Source organism: Falco biarmicus, chromosome 2 (genome assembly GCF_023638135.1).
Source record: "Falco biarmicus isolate bFalBia1 chromosome 2, bFalBia1.pri, whole genome shotgun sequence".
NCBI lineage: Eukaryota > Metazoa > Chordata > Aves > Falconiformes > Falconidae > Falco > Falco biarmicus.
This window is the reverse complement of record NC_079289.1, coordinates 30,442,120-30,454,670: the sequence shown is the minus strand read 5'-3', so window position 1 is coordinate 30,454,670 and position 12,551 is coordinate 30,442,120. Positions and strand designations below refer to the sequence as shown.

The 12,551-nt window shown below is 37.2% G+C and overlaps 2 long non-coding RNA genes across 10 annotated transcripts in view; one reads left to right on the top strand and one right to left on the bottom strand.

The window, feature by feature from the left end:
• The window catches only part of LOC130145248 (uncharacterized), a 90,444-nt gene that overhangs the window by 29,150 nt on the left and 48,743 nt on the right, over window positions 1–12,551 (top strand). For 7 of the 9 annotated variants that reach the window (XR_008820430.1, XR_008820428.1, XR_008820432.1 and 4 more), the window contains one exon: window positions 4,044–4,195. This is a non-coding gene — a long non-coding RNA (uncharacterized LOC130145248). Of the gene's footprint in view, window positions 1–4,043; window positions 4,196–9,932; window positions 10,077–12,551 lie in introns of those variants that run through there. The other 2 variants (XR_008820434.1, XR_008820433.1) reach the window with 2 other exon arrangements.
• Window positions 1–12,551, bottom strand: part of LOC130145249 (uncharacterized) — a 49,295-nt gene that overhangs the window by 27,590 nt on the left and 9,154 nt on the right. The gene's annotated exons all lie outside the window — the stretch shown is intronic.

Here is a 12,551-nt window from a genome sequence, read left to right as displayed (position 1 = left end):
GGTATCTTTCAGACTACTGTTCCTCGAACAGAAGCGTCAGTGGGTGTATAAATTTGGATGTAATGTCTGACTTAAAAGGAAAGATAGTGTCGAAAATCTAAATTAAATTTTAGAATTAATTAATAAATTAATCCTAATTATTTGGGGAAATTAAGAAAGTCGGAGAAGTACAATAAAAAGCAAACCAGTACTTATCTGATGTGGAAGTATTTTTAAATGGGAACTGGAAAACCAGCTAGATGAGTGAATATTCTTTTCAAAATAAGCAAGGTTGCAATAAAGAAGTCAGTATATGACCATTTGGGTGAGCAGATTTAGTTTATTATTAAAATGCAGTTTGGGTTCCACCTATGTGGACCTCCCTGTAGGATAAAAGCCTGAAATACAATGCATTCGCTTATGGTGTTTTATTCTGAGACTTAAGAAGGACCTGATGCTGAAGTGGGCACACTTCAATATAAAATAGTGACCTCATGATGCACATGACGGGCTAAGTGCTTTACTAAATATTTATACAGATTTCAAAAAAGGATATGCAATATCTTGGGGTTAACATAATCTGTGTATCACCTGGACAGTTTTCCAGTATGTGATGTAATTACTATTAGGTTCCAGGTCATATTTTGACCTAGTGAGTTCACCAGTTATTTTCATGATCATTTCTAATTTTACAGGTTGTAGAAAACTATGTGCAAGATGCACAAAAAGGGGAAATAAAATTACACTCATAGGCTACTTTGTGACCTGGGATTAACTGCTTAAGTCTAAAGACAGAAAAAAAGGGAAGGGAAAATGTGGCAAGTCAGACAATGTTGGAACATAATGCGTTAGCATTCAGTTGAGTATTGTCTTTCAAGTTACTCAGAGGTAAAGAGAAGAAATGAACTGCTCAAATAATAACCACGTGCAGATTGTGAAAGGGGGTCAGCTTCTCTGGTGAGTGCTGAGGACATAAAGGACATAAATGAAATAAATGAAATAAATAAATTGAGCAAAAGTTTAGGATGTTATAGATCAGGGGTCCTCAAACTACAGCCCGTGGGCTGGATATGGCCCCCCAGGGTCCTCAATCCGGCCCCCGGTATTTACAGACCCCCCCGCCGGGGGTTGGGGGGGGAAACCAAGCAGCCGCAGATGGCTGCCTGCCACTGCATCCGCACGCCGGCCCCCTGGTTAAAAAGTGTGAGGACCCCTATTATAGATCAAAGGAAAATGGCCAGAAGTTGAGAAGGAAGGTTGGGAGTAGGTGTTTGGAAACAATTCTTCATAAGAAATTATTCTTAATGGAACACTGAGAAGCAAATAGACCATCATAACTATTCAGCAATAAATTTGCCTATAGATAAAGTATTTGGAGAAGCAGTCCTGCAGAAATGCAGGCAGCTTTTCTGGAGGAACTAACTGGCTGTTCTGGCTTTACTGTATTGCCATCAACTGTATGTGCAACACAGTGGGGAACTATGTTGGGAAGAATCACTTCTGTACTATGAATGTACAATTCTGTACCTTTGGCTTGCTTTGTCTTCATTAGAGTTATGTTCTTTCAAATAACAGACATACATTCTTGGAAGCAATACAAAGTACATTTTAAAAAAGCAAGAAAATGTCAATGAACAATGTAAGAAAGTAGAATTATATACACATAGATGGAGAAAAATATGAAGCAAATCTATCAATATCTTACATATCTAGCTGAAAAAGTGTTCTTATAACGACCTCGTAATTTTGAAATGCAAATACATTATAAAAAATTATAATACTATGATCCCCTCAAGCACAGTTTTAGAAAATCAAATGAAACAACCAGACAAAGTATTTGAAGTTGTCCACTTCCTTCTGAATACATTACATATTCTAAATCTGTCTGAACTGCCAGGACTGGTAGTTCCTGTCTTGAGGAAAAAAGTCATAAGACTTCTACGAAAAGAGATTCTGAAAAATGTTATGGCAGATAGTGCAGGTAAAACTATGTGATAGGGAAGTGTTCATAAGCTGCTTCTCTCTTCATTGCAAGTACATTCTGTGTCCATCATTACTGCTTAAATAATCAGTTCTCGGGGGTTTGCTTCTCCCTGTTCCCTGAGGAAGTGAGGGGACATAGTTTTCAGAGGCTGCTGGAAGCTCAGTTGGAGTATGGAAAGGGGGAGATGACTACATCAGAATTTTGGCTGAAGGGTAGAGGAATTGAAAAAAGGATTTTCTGGAGGTGGGGAATGGGTGGCTCTGAGCAGGAGTGTAATGCTGCCGGGAGCTCTTAAGCTTACTTACTCATTTAGTATATTGAGAGCACACCTTAGGTATCATGGGATTTGGATCTTTTGCAGATGGATAGATTAACTAGATTACAAAGAACAACTACTAAATTTCAGGAATTCATTATGAAAGTACCCTATGAATAAACTATATGAATATTAAAAACCAAACCCAAACCATAGAAACCACTTTTTAGAAGAACTTTCATATGTGACAGTGGTGTAATTGCATAGTCTGGGCAACTGAAGTAGAGCAAAAAAGCAGAAAATCTGGGCTAGATGTCATAAACTGCTGCCCAGTTTTGCACTTTTTAAGATTTTTTTCTTCTTTCCAAGGAAATAATATGGAGGTTCCTGGGATAAACTATCTCTGGTTAAAAAAAGTTGTCTAGATTCTGTAAAGGTAGAAGACAGACGGTCACTGCAGCATTTACAGAAATTCTTTGATCTGTTTTAATCTTACATCCTTTATTTCACTTTTCTTGGTTCAGAATATTTCTGCTTTATTCAGACAAAACTCAATGAAAACAATGCAGAATGTGACATACTTGTACTTGTACCACAAACTATTAATTGTGTAATCATCAGAAAGAGACTCAATATACTTCAACTAGCAACATTCTACCTTTCAGCAGACATTATCTATGTTGAGACAACAGAGATACAGGCTTTGAGTCAAATCTTCCATTATGCTTGATTCTCAAAGAAAACTACATTTATGCCTGCCTGTCCATCCATCTATCTGTCTACTTATTTACTAAGAATATTATAATTCTTGTTTTAGCTGTTAAATGTAAAGATCAAGTTATAGAGTTACTAAGTAGAAGGTATGCCAAATCCCTTTTTTATCCAGTTCTTTCAAGAAAAGGAAAAAAAAAATCAGAACAAGTGACTTATTCCACTAAGTGTCATTACTGATTTCCAAAAAAGTTACTGAAGAGATGGCCAGATGTCTTTTGTTTGAAGGGTCTGTGGGCCCTACTGCTCTAGAGTACCACAAAATTCCAAATAACATTGATACTGCCTGGTTTTACAGATGAAGCAAAATCAAAGAATGCTCATGCAAAATGACCAGAATAAAAGTCAACGAATAAAATTGTTGTATCTCTGTGTTAAAATAAAGTCTGGAAAAAGAAAATTATTTTGATTTCCAGGTGAATGTGAACTCATGGGAGAGCACATGAGTGAAAAGGTTTTTGGAAATCAGGAGCTATGAGGCATGTTTCAAAAGAGTTGCATTTGTTTAGTCAAGAGAAGAGAAAGCTAGGGAAAATAATATGGCATCTGAATATTATTGTGAAGAAGATGGTAATCAATTGTCCTTTGTACCCAGTTGTGGAAGGACAAGAAAAAATTATCTTAATTTACAGTGAAGAAGAACAGGCTACATATTTGAAAAATCCTTCTAAGTATGAGGGCAGTTAAAGACTGGAACCAGGCTATCTGTTGGTGCTGGAACATCTTCCTCACTGGCAATTTAGAACAGATTAGACAAAAAGTTTATGTCATCACAATGCTCTTAAATCTATCTTCTTTCATAATTGTTGGCTCCACTCAATAAATAATCTGGATTATTAAGAATTAATTTGAAAAGTAAATTTGGAACATGGAGATGAAATTGGATAGTCTGAACACTATTCTGTTTCATCAAAAATGCTTCTGTATCATCAAAAATGCAGGTATCATTTTTTTTGTCAATAGATGAATACTTGTATTTTGTACGCCTTTCTGTTTTTTAATTTTCACTTATTTTAATTTTAAAGTTCATATACATGTGATTTCTATTTACAGATCATCAATAAGGATAAAGCATTTTACCTGTCCATGCAAGCAGTACAATTAGTCTGCTTACACTACCTGACCCTCCGGATAGGAAGCTGGTTCCAGCATTGTCAGTACCCTTTTTCCTTGGCTCCTAATTCTCTCTAGTACGTGCTTTTCAGGTATGTATAGTTTTGCAGATACTATGGGGAAATGCTCTGCATTCAAAAACACATGCAGTTTCTTTTAAGTCACATACAGATAACTGGAGTTTATTATTTTGACAGAATATCTTAAAAAGTCTGATTCCTAAACAAAACCAGAACTTTGATGATTAATTTTACTTTTGGTGGTTAACAGCCTATTTTAACTAAAATGAGTAAAGCCTGTTAGTAATAAAAATGAAACCTAGTATCTATGCCGTGATAATGGAACCCTAAAGTGAAATTAGTTAGTGATATTAGAAAGTATCACTTGTATTTCTGCTCCAAACCTCAAGACATTTTATTTTCCTGTACTCAAAAACATTAAAGAATATATATGGTTCATGTTCCCAACATTCATGGCCCTGATTATAATGTGAATCATTCATGTATATGCTTTTGTTAGAGCTTAAAATATGTAACGTAAGAGAGCAAGGGTACTGAAGGAATGAAGACCATTTGCCTATTCAGAATACTGACAGAATTCAGTCTATTCAGAATACTGGCTAGCACGTCTGTTCTTTCTAAGAAGTTCAGTTTGAAGGATGATCAGAAAACCATTTCTATTTATTGTGGTGCTAATCTGTTAGCTGCTTAAGGACTTACATGCTCATATCAAACAATAATTAAAGTCTTCAAATTAAAGTGTTTCTCTTTCAGTGTTTTTTCTTCTATTGGGTCTGTGACAGAAAAGGTTGTAAACATTTGCAAATGGACATTTTATTGTACCTTCTTCCCTCAAATTGTGGTAGAAAAGTTTCAATTATTAGAAGCAGCTGCGTTAAAAACGTGAATAGTGTACAGAGAATTGCGTGGCTGTCACTGTCAGCCTCCCAGAGAGGAATATCTGAATAAGAGAAGTAGCACCCCTTCACTTTTGTAGCTTGCTCTGTCATGTTATCTTGATATAGAACCAAAGGGTTCCAGTATCACTTTTCTGTTTAATACTGCACTTGAATGGCTTTGGTTTATGTTTTGGTTTTTTTTTAAGTAGGAGGTATCTACTTATGCTATATGAAAATTAACTTAGAAAGAGACCACCAAAATCTTAAAAGCTTTATAATACAAGCCAGTCTGGAGAAAGACTGTTGTCAACTTGAATAGAATTATTCAAGAATATGAGTCACATACCACAGCACCTTTATATTAATACAGTTTAGGCAGAAGAAAAACAGTACAGGTCAGAGAAGCTTTTGGAGGAACATGTCTAGAAAATAGCTTCAGAATGTTTAACTCACATTTTTTTTACAAGGGTAGGAAAATATAATTCCTGGATAGAAGTGAAATAGTGCTTTAAAAAGGCCTCTGAACATTGAGTGGCTGGACTTAAGAGAGAATAATGGTTCTACATTGTGAGATGCTTTATGAATTGAACAAATTGAGAAAAATGAAAAAAACCACTAAGGCTTATTTTACTTACAATTGAAATCTGAGGTTGTCTGGTTTTACTTGTCAGAACTTGCTTTTCAACATGTATGTTAATAATTTTTGTAATTTAACATTCACTTTTATATTTCTACTTTGACATTATAAAAGGCAAACTGTATTTTCAGCTTTTCCATTTTACTGAACAGCTTAAAAGTAATTTTTGTTGACAAAAGAAAATATATATTTAAGCAGAGAGGATTTATTATGATAAGAAATTTAGTTCTGCATATCTTCAGAGGCCAAATGCAACTACTACCGAAATCGACCCCCAGTAAGATGTCTGTGTCTGTTTTGGATGGTATGATACTCAGAAAAATATAAAGCTAATCATAATGGAGGATCTAATCCCCATTTTCAAAGGTGCCAATGAACTTATCATTTAATAATCTTTAAAATACCACTTACAGATTAAATAAGGACATTCAGAAACAATAAGAATAATTAAAGGGTTGTTAGGAAGAAAAAGAATATATGCAGTTTGATTAAGTGAGGTAAACAACCATAGACAAGGAAATTGGAATGATACAGTATTTATTTAAGTTGGCAGGAGACTGCAGAATTGGAGGTAGAATTGGGAAAACATGGTGTGCAGTTATTCTGAGTTATTCTATTTTAGCAGATTAAATGTTTTAAAGTGGTGGTAATCCCCTTATTTAACATAACCACAATTGGATTGGACAAAGTAGTACAAACTGTACTTCAGAAAGACAATCCTATGTTTGGATATAGGTTGGAAAGTATAAGTTTAACATTTAGGAGTCTGGAAGTTTTTTGGCCAATTTTGAGAAATAAATATGAAAATGTCAGAATCAAGAAAATTTTTTTCTCTGGAGTGCTAGGAAGTGTATTTATGTGTAGTTTTGGGCTCTCCAGGCTAATATTGTGATATACAGTAACAGTATAAAGAGACGGTTACTTTCTTAATGCAGTTAGTGTGTGTGTGTTAATTTGTATAGCCCAGTTTTCTATCTAAGTTGGCCAAAGCACAGAGAGTTATTCTGATTGTACATTTTTTATAAAGAGCACGAATAACTCATCTGGGATGCTTTTGGCTGCTGTTTTGAGTAGTTGTGTAGATGAATTTCACTGCTAGCGTGTATGTGCCCCATGAGTGCAAGGACAAATCCTTTGGACAAGCAGAGTCCATGAGATGGTATCGGCAGACTACTACTTGAAGCACCCTCATATCCACTGTTCTCAGGGCATTAAATAGTGATGTGAGTACAAACATCCATGATCTCCTTATTTCCATCATACCACAAGGATGGAAATAATGCAGTGTATGTACTGTCTGATTCATTTGACTTTATATGTAACAGTATAATTATTTTCATGCAGTAAATTGAGTCTCCTTATGACCATTAGCAAAATACAGTTTGAGTTAACATGCTAGGTATACCTCTTCATATATAGGTAAAGGAATCATAAATTACTGGGGTTAAAGATTTTGGCTAGTGTAATTCTTCAGAGAGTAACACGTCCTGTGCCATTTTCCAAGAGGAAGCATACAACAGGGGAGGGAGGGAGAAGACTTCCCTCGAACAGAAATCAGTTTGTTTCTAAATTCCACAAGTAAAGCTATAGTTATGATTTAAAGACAGTTTGCCTTACTCAATGCCCTAAAAGCTGTGATTCTGAGCTTCTGGGACATATCCATTACCAGTGTCGACTTTTATCATCAGGGACATCTGATGGAGGCAAGAGGAGTGTGATTCCCAGCACAAGTTGCTGCCCATGCACTTAGCAAGGGATAAAAGATTCATCAGCAATATGGCATGTCTTTGATTTGTGTATTTTAAAATTCAGGGCCTGAAAAGACCTATTTTATTGCTTGCACGCTCCCTGCAGGGACCTTGATAGTGACCAGCTTTGTGTTGAATGCCTTAGGTATTTATAGCCCCGATAGTAGTGATTGATTTTCAGTACAGTGTTGTACATAGTGCTGAGTGACTTGCCCATCGTGTGGCTTTTCTCTCTTATTCTCTGACAAGCTATCCAGCTTATTAGAAACAATAAACACCAGAAATAGATTCCCTTCTGTGACTGACTGCAGAAGCAAATGTACCATTACAAATCAGTGACAGAGCCCTCTGTATCTACAACTTTGCAGGAAGGGTGAGGGGGCTAGCAGTTCAGTGTCAACTACCAGTGCCGCAGCACTTTAATTTGCTGTTTCAAATTCAGACTGGAGTAGTATCCATAATCTCCTAACCAATCACTAATCCTCGGGGATTTTGAACTGCCAGCCTGCAAGATGTCTATTTTTACACAGGGGTCCGTGCAGCAGAGCAAAGACATTCCTCATAGTAACACTGGATGCATTACGGAATGCTACCCTTTGGTCTTTCTTGTGAACAAGCAGCAATTTTCTGTTGGCTTTGCGTTGCCCTTGCCTCTTTCCAGAAAAAGTAGCCATCATCACAGCCTGCCTCAGAAGACAAAGGACTGAAGTGTGGTACCACAACAGGTGACTAATTCAGTTTACACAGGTCTAAGACTATGTGATCAATAGTTCTCAGACTTACAAAAACAGCAACATTGGTCTGAAACACTTGGTTATGGTTTTGCTGTTATACATTGTATTATCAAGAGCTTTTACTAGGAGAGATCCTAGGCAGTAACAGGTCAATTAAATCAGCTTCTAAGTCATCTTTCAAGATCAGTGAAAACATCTCAGCGTTTTCTCTCCCAAAAGGTTCTGTACTTTATCTACATTGTGCGCAAAGTTGACTGAAACCACAGCCTTGCAACTACATGGTACGTGCCACATCGTATGTCTGTGGTATACAGAGAAGTCCTCTCCTCATTAAACTTTGAAAAAACGATACTCCATACAGTGTCATCTTCATACCTTAATGTATGAAGGGTCTGGGTGACAGGCAGTTCTATTCAGAGACAGGGATTTGCTCATATTCAAAATCTCAGTGATGCTCAGGGGTTACTTTGCCTCCGTATAAATACACCAGAGTTGGGACCCGTTGCCTTGAACAAAAGTACATTTGGGTTTGGTTTTCAGGGGCTTACTGAACAAGTGCCGACAGTCAATGTGATAATTTATTATATGTTTTGTCAACCAGCCAGTGAGGGGCAAGACCATCTTCAGGAACTTCTATGTGACATATGACTCTGAATTAAGCCAGCAGAACCAGGCAACATTTGGGGTTAGAGCTGTAACGTTAGAGGTTCTGAGCCTTTCTAGCCTTCAGCATGTCTAACCATAGCAGGGAGCCTACAGCGATGACCTGGCTTCCAGAGTAACCTTTTTCAAATGGGGACTCCTAAATGTGCACTTGTTCATAACAGATGTGAGTTGGTGTCCCATTCTAACCAGTGGGGTGCTGACAGCTCCTGAGAAAATGTTTTGTTTACCTATTTAATAATGTGGGGTTTGAATGCTTTTTTTTTTTTTTTTTTTACCATTCTTTGTGTCTTGTGAAACTTCAAGTACAGTCTCTTTACCTGCTTAGCCAAACATACCCTTCCAAAATAATAATCGCATCCTGCAGCCAAACCCAGTATGATTATAGCTGATAGACTGGGTGTTGCCTAGGTGAAATCTGCTGACAGAAACTATTTTGCAACAGTACAGATCATTTTGTGTCAAATAGACTCACTTTAACTAGAGTTACTCATAAACCTAAATGAAAAGACTTCCTGTTTGAGTATCCTGGCATCATTGGTCTCCCTTAACCTTTTCTACTTCAATAGTACAGGACTGTTTAATAGCTTTAACACTAACTGGAGTTTACGTAATTTCTCTAAAAGTGCATTTTTCTGCAATAGCTGCTTATCTTCTTCTGTACAGCGATACAATATACCTTACCTTGTAGTAAGCTTTCTGAAAGGCCTTTGTTTATATTTTTACCTAAGAACGGAGAGCTGTCTTACCTATCCACATAATTTTTTACAAATAGAAAGTGGGCTTTCCTGTCAGCTGGAGAAATATTCCTGTGCCTTTTAAGGCACACAGCAGGGAAAATGGGAGTATACTTCACGGGTTATGAATCTCCTACTGAAATAATAGGAAACTCACACGCTTCTGCTGTTTTAATTATGGTGTTAACTGTGCCCACTTAGGGTCCACTGCCAAACTCTAGAAACAATGCCCTCCTCCTTTAGAGGAAGCTCAAATGGTTTTATCTTCAGTTTTCTGCTTCAGTTTTAAGATAAAGTTTACATTGATGCCTTCAGCTGTAGTTATTAGCAAGTAATTTTCTTAGAATGGGGCTTATTTCTGTGGATTGGCAAATGTTCTTCTCTTCATTTCCACTCCCTACTATTCTTTCAGATTCTGCTTGCAGAAAGACCAGCAGGGTTTTAAGAGCACAATATGCATGACTGCATCTTTTCCTCTAATGCATCTTCCCTAACAGTGGAAAAGAATGGCGCTCTCAGAATGTGCTCATCTAAGCTTCCAGTTCCCCAGGATCTTGGAAGGACTTCTGTGCAATAGCAGCTTCAGCATCTGCTGCAGATAGCAGGCAAACTGGCGGATGATTGGCAGGGCTAAGAAGAAATAGATTTCCAGCACAGGGGCAATGGACTCTTCTTCAGAGACTTTAATTACAGCACCCCTCTAACACTTCTTCAAAACAGCAATAAGTGTTTTAAAATCACACAGGGAAAAGATGGACAGAGATCAACTTTTCACCGTCTCTATCAATAAAAAAATGAGGTTGCATCAGATGAAGCTGGCCGTAGGCAGATACAAAGCAAATAATACTCTGAATTGTATTGTTTTATGTGTTCATGGGTAATACACTCATGACATTCGTTGCCTAAAGACCGTATGGATGAAAGAAGTTCACGTGGATCTATGGAGAGACTGCACAAGACCTTGGAAGAGAGATCTAGTAAAGGTCGCTGACTAGACGAACCACATCAGGCTCAGGAAACCCCCTGAACTAAAACAAAGTTGGATGCTGGAACCCATGGGCATTCTCAAATGTGCTTGTCCTAGTCCTGCTGTTCTCCGAGAGAGTATTTGGACAAGAATTGGCTTATGCCTGCTGTTGGTGATGGGTGAATGGCCCAAGTGTGTGCCTGGCCTGAACCAGTCTGACCTTTCTCGTATTCTTAAAATAGGCTTTATTTATGAATATTGGCCTGCTCACAGTCTTAGCAAAAATGAAACAGGACCTTCCCCTCTTTAATTCAACTAACTAGAGCCAACCTTAGTCAGTCATTCTCGTTCCTTTTACTGCACTGTCAGCTTTGCTAACTACATAGTCTGTGGTATTTCAAAGATTTTACGGCATACGTTAATAAAATGCCTCTACCTCACCTCTTTTTCCTCATTTAATCATGCCCTTACCTAAACCGAAATTTATCCATCTGTACCTCTTTAGAAACTTGTTGCTACAATTGTAATTTTGAATAGTGACTTTTCTGGTTCCTTATGCTGGCCTTCAGATTCTCTCTACTACAGACAGGAAACCTGTAAGCCTGCCAAAAGAAAAAAGAGCAAGAAAATGAATAGAAAATCCATGGGACAGTGTTGTTTCCATCACAGTAATTTGGGAGGAGGAATTTCATTCTGAACCTTGCTAAGTGAATAAATCAAATCCACAGATCTGTAATGCCCAATCTGTAAGTCGTGTTCCAAAAATCAGCAAGTCAGGATCACAACCTTTGGACATTCTCAGAAATAACTTTCCTTCTTTTCCTTTCAACTTGATGAGTTGTCCTGAGAGTAGGTTTATCCTCCTAAGTCACTTAGCAAGGACATGGAAATTCAATGGGAAGTCTCTATATTTAGCAGAGATTAAGGTGGTCAATGCTTATATTCAGTTCCTTGGTTAAGCAAAAAGTCCTTCCAATTTTCAGTAGATAGGCATAGGTGAACACAGCTAGGGCTCAAGGAGGAGTGGAATAGGAAGGGACAGAGTAACAGGGGGGGATCTAGAAGTCTTCATAGCATCCTTTCACCCTCTGCCTCCTGCTGCTGGTAAATCTGCACCTGAACAGCCAGTGCTTTAAAAAAAAAAAAAAAAAAAGCCTCTTCTGTTTGGCTTCTTACTTTTAACACCTCAGGTGTTGAGCAAATGAAGGCAAACCTCTGTGCCAGGGCTCTGTCTCTTTAACTTTGTATGTACACCAGCAGGCACAGTAGGAACCCATTCTGTTTTGAACATACTATAGCATAAATAGCCGATAAATCAGAAAGGAAGGAATCCACATTTTCTGTTACTTGTGTGGCCTCCTGGAATGATTAATATATGTTTAAATGAGTTCTACATGTATGCTTTTTTTAAATTAAATGCTTCTTTTTTAACAAGACCACTTAAAATTAAGTATGGAAGTAGGGCAGCCGGTATTAAGGTTAAATTTACCATAGTATTTTAGAAAAACACAATAAAAATACTATGCACCACATTTTTTGATGCCAAAGTTTTAGAGAAAATCAAACCACTGAAGGGGTGGAAGTCACTGGCAGAGCAGTTGGAACTGCAACCTACGGAATGCTGAACCTGCTTCTGATAGCTTTTTTTTTTCCCTTTCCTCTTTTAATGTACTCGGCTATTTTATATTAATGACTAGTATGTTCAAAATTGAAAAATCCACTGGGGAGATGAAAAAGCAGGCAATTACATTTTTTCTCATCAGGTCCATGAACAAAAACTGTAAGAGGGTGAGATGTACTAGTTCTAAAGTCTTGATGGTTGTGCTGACCAGAAACAATCACTTGAGTTCACCAACTAGTAATGATTATTCTTTGTTGAATAAATCAGACTTCAGTGCAGTACATTCTGATTTTTTTTCTTGCATGTTATGTACATCTATGGTTATTAAGTTGAACTGATAAAAAATGAAATGTTCTTTTGCTACAGTTTAATTAAATTCCATTTTCCATCAACACACAATTTACAAACTATAGTTGGAAGACTGAATCACGTGGCAAAGAAAA